The following is a 5,852-nucleotide window of genomic DNA, read 5'->3' on the forward strand; positions in this document are numbered from 1 at the left end:
GCTTAATTGAGTTAAGTACTTTGAAACGTTAAATCATTTTGGTAACTAGATTTGTTGGAAATCAAAATTGACCAAAATACCGCAACCACTTCAATGAAAGTTTTAAGACTAAACGAATGAATTGAAGAGTAGTCTTCATGAAATTCAATTTTGCTTCTCTAAGCAAAGACTCATTGAAATGAGTGGGAGCATTCTCTTAAACCGTTAAGAAAAGGATGAGGTTTAAAGAAGTAAAATTAGAATGGAATTGATACAAGGTAATGGTAAAAGTAAAGTTATTGAGAATAACGATACTAAACCTATCAATCCCGACCGATAAAGTTTCCATTGTCTTAATTGTTGGATGCTAGAACGGAAACTACCCCAAATTATTGAAGAATCAACAAGTTAGTTGTGGGACATCTAATGTGACCTTCTTCTTTAAATGTTTATTTGATTGACATAAATTTTGCTAATACTACTTCGTCAATATTAGAAACCGGTGGTGGTTTTCATCATTGTATTTGATACATAGGATGATTAGAATATGACGACTAGCCACAATGATGTTGAGAGATAAAGTCATTGTGTACTCAATCTAGTTTTTGGGTTTAAAGTTGTACTTAATTGTGACTATTAAGTGCATAAACTCGAAATAAGAATATAAACTTGTTAAGATACAAAATAGGTTTCACTTTTGTGACCCTATACACCATGATTTGATGTATGGCTAGCCCATTATCAAGGTGATTATATTCTAAACTAAACTAGAATAATATATCATGTAGATGATGCAAGACTGAAATTGGTAAACCAAGATTAAACTATAAATTCTGGAATGATGAACGCAAAGAGTTATCGAGTACTCTTGGAACCATTAGATTGTTAATCTTATGGTATATGCGTATCTTGTATTCAAAGCAAGATGTCTCGTGCTTTTTGGTTGAAAAGGAGATCGATAATGTAAATCATTGATATAGAATAGGTTGATCATTTTATTTTACCAACGATTTAAGTTGACACCAATGTGTTGACTTAATAAGGTAAATAGAGAAATTTTTGAAGAAGTTCAAAGAGTTCAAAGAATCACGATTTAGTCGTGATGGGATTATCAAAGTGAAGACTTTGATATAAGCCAAAGGAAATGTGATATAGTATCACAAATTAATCTCTCTTAGCACGCATTATGGGATAATGTGTGGTTGGATAAAGAAATCAAACGCTATTCGATATGGTTTGGACTTTAATCAAGTTACTTTGAGTTACTTGATCCTTTTGGGGATTTTATCATATTGTCTAAATAATTTTTCTACTAAATCTAAAACGATTCATATGAGATATGAAATGGTAGGGTACCATGCTTGTAAGTTTTCACAAGAAACAAATGCTCATTTTTTCTTACTATAATCACGAGTACAACGAGTTTGTGGCTCGTGAAGCTGTCTTTCTAGAATACAAGTTTATTTCTAGAAGACAGAGTGGGAGAAATTATTCAAGAGCCACAAAAGAATTTGTATGTCGCAAGAAACTGGTTTTTCTTGGCTACATGACATTGTTTCTTCGAAACCTAAGAGGTTAAATTCATCACTTGTTGAAGATGATGAATTCATGTTACTTTTAAGAAAGTAAAGAGCTTGCAACTTACAAAGAAATTGTTTGATTCAAGTTACTTCTGGAAAGTAATGAATATATGACTTACATGAGAGTGTTTAAGTCACAACTCAATACAAGGCTTAGGGCCATGAAAATCCGAAATAAATTCCAAGTGAATTGTTAGATATCAAAGCTTGATTGGTGGCAAAGGGTTTTGCACTAGTTGAAATGCTTAAGTCTATTTGGATCTTCTTAGGGATTGTGTTTCATTATGAGATATATAGCGAGTGAATCTAAAACCCACTTCTTCAATTAGAAGGAATGTATTCAATACATGTCTTGAGTTGTGTAGATTCTTGCAATCCTAAGATAATGTGAAACTTAAGAGAGAGTCTTAAGTAGGACATCAATGAGTTGGAATCAATGTTTTGATCATGTTATAAAATATTTCTCGATCAGTCGAGAAGTTGTGTTTATACATGAAGTTTAGTGGGAGTTACGGAAATTTTAATTAGTCTTATATGTGGATGACATATTGATCATTGAGAATGATTTAAGACTTTTGGAGTAATATAATACATCTTTAATATCCGGTTTTATGGAGATAAATCCACGTGATATTAGCGTCAAATAAGAAGTCTTATGTTGATAAGATTCTTGACTAATTCAACCGACTTGAACATATTTGATTGATTCCATTTGATTCCGCTGCCGGATCAATTAAATATGTAATGATGTATAACACTTCATATACTTTGAGTATGATGAATTGTTTCGAATCGAATTTAAGTAATAGTTACCAAATAACCATATTGATTATTCTTAAGTGCTTGAAGAAGCATTAAAGATGCAAAGTTAAGTGTTTTTGCAATTCACAAATTTGTGTAAGGGCTTACACTAATGACTGTTGAGATTGCATAAGGTTTCGGACAAAAACCGTATTCAAAACACCTAAAGATGGTTAAGGAACCATTGTGGCTATGTTATTTAAGAAATGGATTTGTTAGAATCGTTCTAAGCAATAAAGAACAATGGGGATGCTTACAACGGAAATTGAGTACACTTGCAATCATGAGATGTGCAAGAGGGATGGGTCCCGCACACTGTGAAAACAGTGGGAGCTGTTCTAGGACTAGAGAGCTTATGTCTAGATTGGATCTCGACACGTACTCAGAAAAGTTTTGTAATGCAAATGTATACATTACAAAGGAAAACGAGTATGTAGTAAGGTTGAGTAAGGTACAAGAAGTTGATAAAACCTACTAACCAAAGCCTTCTCATAGGCTTAACATGATGAGTCATGTCATATGTCATTTCAATTGCATTGAGATGAACAACTACATATAAGATGAAAATGGATTATAAAATTATGAAGTAGTAATCAGGTATTGACTATTCATATGTGATAATCACATTTGTCGTTCGAGTTTTTAAATCTAAAAACTCCTTTTATACCTTGTTACATCCAAACGGGTTGTAGAGACAATATTGAACCCCGTTAAAGTGAACCCGGAGTAACATGGTATTTGCCCATAGTCACTTGTATGAGGTGACGTCTCGAAGTGACTAGAGTGTGATGCGATTGATGGCAAGTTCAAGTGCCATAGAGTCATGTGAGATGACTAGTCGATCACATAGGCAGACTGTTAGGAACACTTTGTCGGGCCTTATGACCGCTTATAGAGTTCTGGCAAATTTATATAGCCTGGTCATCGCGAGAGCTACTATAGTATTCTAATGAGTCGATTCTTTTGACTAAAGACTGTTCGCCTAAGGTGGCACGGTTTCAGATTAACTTTGATTTATGTTACTACGACCTTCGTAAATGGGGTCAAATGGGCATATTTTGGGTTATGATGGTTGTGGCTAGTCGAAGGGAATAGTGCGATAGGAATTGTCCACCCCCTTGTCAGGGTTAAAACAATATCTCAGGGCCACTCGAGGAGTAATGAACTGGAAATGCGTGGCCACGCTCGAAAGGTATCTATGGTAGATAATTCCGGTCAATCAGTTATTCTCCAGATCGAGGAAACCACTCTCGATATGATCACTTGCAAGTACGACCTGAAAGAGACCTTGTATTGAGTGGGAGATAGTAATAGGACAAGAGAATTGGTGACGCACACTTGTCGAGGACAAGTGGGAGATTGTTGGAATAAGTGTCCTCCGACAATAATGCGATCTGGCGTTGATCATAATGATCACATGTTTAAATCTCATTTCAAAAATACATGTGGGATGTAATATTTTGAGTCAATGGTCCACACATATCGGTAATGATTGGTCGACTAGAGTTTGACATTCTGCGTCGTGCGACGGTGGTGATCGATTGATCCCCTTAGGTCATATCTATAGGGAAATACTCTTAATTGATTATTTAATTAATCGTATGCCGATACGAGTTAATTAAATTGCTTAAAATTGACGGATGATTTTGTGAGTAAAGTTAACGTGTCTTATTGTAATTTGATTAAATGAGATACGGTCTAAGTAATCAAATTGTTTTATTACTTAGATAAAACTATTGTTTACGAAACAATTGAAATTGAATGAATAATTTATTATAAATACAAGACGTTGTAATTTATAATTTGATAAACCATTTTGGTACAAGTGATTACAAATTACTAGTGGATTTTGTATATGACATATTTTATGAGTATGTTGATTTTTAATATGTTAAAAATACATTACAAATTCACATGTTAAGTAACATGTCACATATGTCACAATTGACAAATGACAAAATAAAATGGACCTTCCATTTTATGTTGTATGTACCGAAATATTGGAGGGAGTATTAGTGGATAAATTGTGTTGATTATTTTAATAAGAGAAAACACAATGATTAACCATACTCTTAGCCTTGCATGCCTAGTTTATCTTGAGAAGAACACAAGCTCATGCATTGGCTCCTCTCCTTCCTTGCCAACCGGTTTTTCCAATATGAGGAACTAAATGGATTCCTCTAATTTTCATTCACTACCTATCCTAATATTTTCTAGGGTTAGAAAATATATTCTCTCTACAATTTGTGGTAAAAACTTAGAGAAATAAAAACCTCACAAATCTCTCATCTCTTGACCGAAATAAGAGAGAACAAAATTAATATTTTGTGTAATTTTTAAGTAAGACTAATATTATTACTAGTTCATAATAATATTGGTTATTAAGGGTATTCCCTGGGTATATACTTTTGGGAGAGGTTCTAATTTGAACCTTGTTCATCCATTGTTGGAAAGCTCAAGAACTAACAAGAAGGAGATCTTATTGGTGCCCAAATGGCCGAAAATAAGATGGTGAGAAATCGATTTTTCCATCTCTTTTTATTATGTTTGCATGCATAAGATCTTGTATTTATTTTATGACCAAATAAATTAATTCATATATGAATATGTAAACTAATGAGATTATTGAATCCTAACACTTGAAGAGGATGAGGTTTCAAGTTTATCATCTCCACCATCACCACCATCTTCTACTAAAAAGATGGTGAAACTTTCCGATCACTCAAAGCCCACCGCGGCCATGCTTCCGACCGGTATCACAACTACTCAAATTACCGCACCGGACTTCGAGATCAAACCGGATTTCATTAGCCTTGTGGAGAGGAAGCAATTTGGGGAAAGTCCTTTGGAGGATCCCAATTTGCATGTGAAAAATTTCTGCGATTATTGCTCCATGATCCGTCAAACGGGCGTCACTCAAGCCCAAATAAGGGAAATACTTTTCCCTTTCTCTTTAAAGGACAAGACCAAGCTTTGGATCAATAGCCTTGACCGCACCGCCATGGGAATCACCAATTGGGAGACATTGGCTCTTGCGTTCTATCAAAAGTTTTTTCCATCGGAGAAAACTCAAACTTTGAGGAGCCAAATCACCGGATTCCGTCAACAAGCTCTTGAGAGCTTATATGAAGCTTGGGAGAGGTACAAATAATTACAAAGGCAATGCCAACATCATGGGCTAGATGATTGGTTTCTATCTATAACATTCTACAATGGATGTTGTGCCGAGTCCCGAAGGATTCTTGATTCCGCCAACAATGGGCGGTTTGATCAAATTGAAACCGATATTGCTCATGCCACGATCGAATCTATGGCGGTCTATGATGTACAATATGTCAATTTCCGAAGTGTGCCACTCAAAGATAAAGAGGAATCCTCCGACAATCCCGTCTTTTTGGCTCAAATTGCCTTACTCCAACAACAATTGGTGGAACGAGATGCTAGAGATTCCCTACAACAACTCAATGTCGTGTCTTCTACAAGTCAAATCAT

At 34.9% G+C, this 5,852-nt stretch overlaps 1 non-coding gene across 1 annotated transcript; it reads right to left on the reverse strand.

The window, feature by feature from the left end:
* Positions 1 to 5,433: 5,433 nt before the first annotated feature.
* On the reverse strand, positions 5,434 to 5,540 carry LOC141615731 (small nucleolar RNA R71). Its single transcript, XR_012530134.1, has one exon. It is a non-coding gene; the product is annotated as a small nucleolar RNA R71 (small nucleolar RNA).
* Positions 5,541 to 5,852: the final 312 nt, after the last annotated feature.

The sequence above is a fragment of the Silene latifolia genome, chromosome 11 (assembly GCF_048544455.1).
Source record: "Silene latifolia isolate original U9 population chromosome 11, ASM4854445v1, whole genome shotgun sequence".
In the NCBI taxonomy this organism is placed as follows: Eukaryota; Viridiplantae; Streptophyta; class Magnoliopsida; order Caryophyllales; family Caryophyllaceae; genus Silene; species Silene latifolia.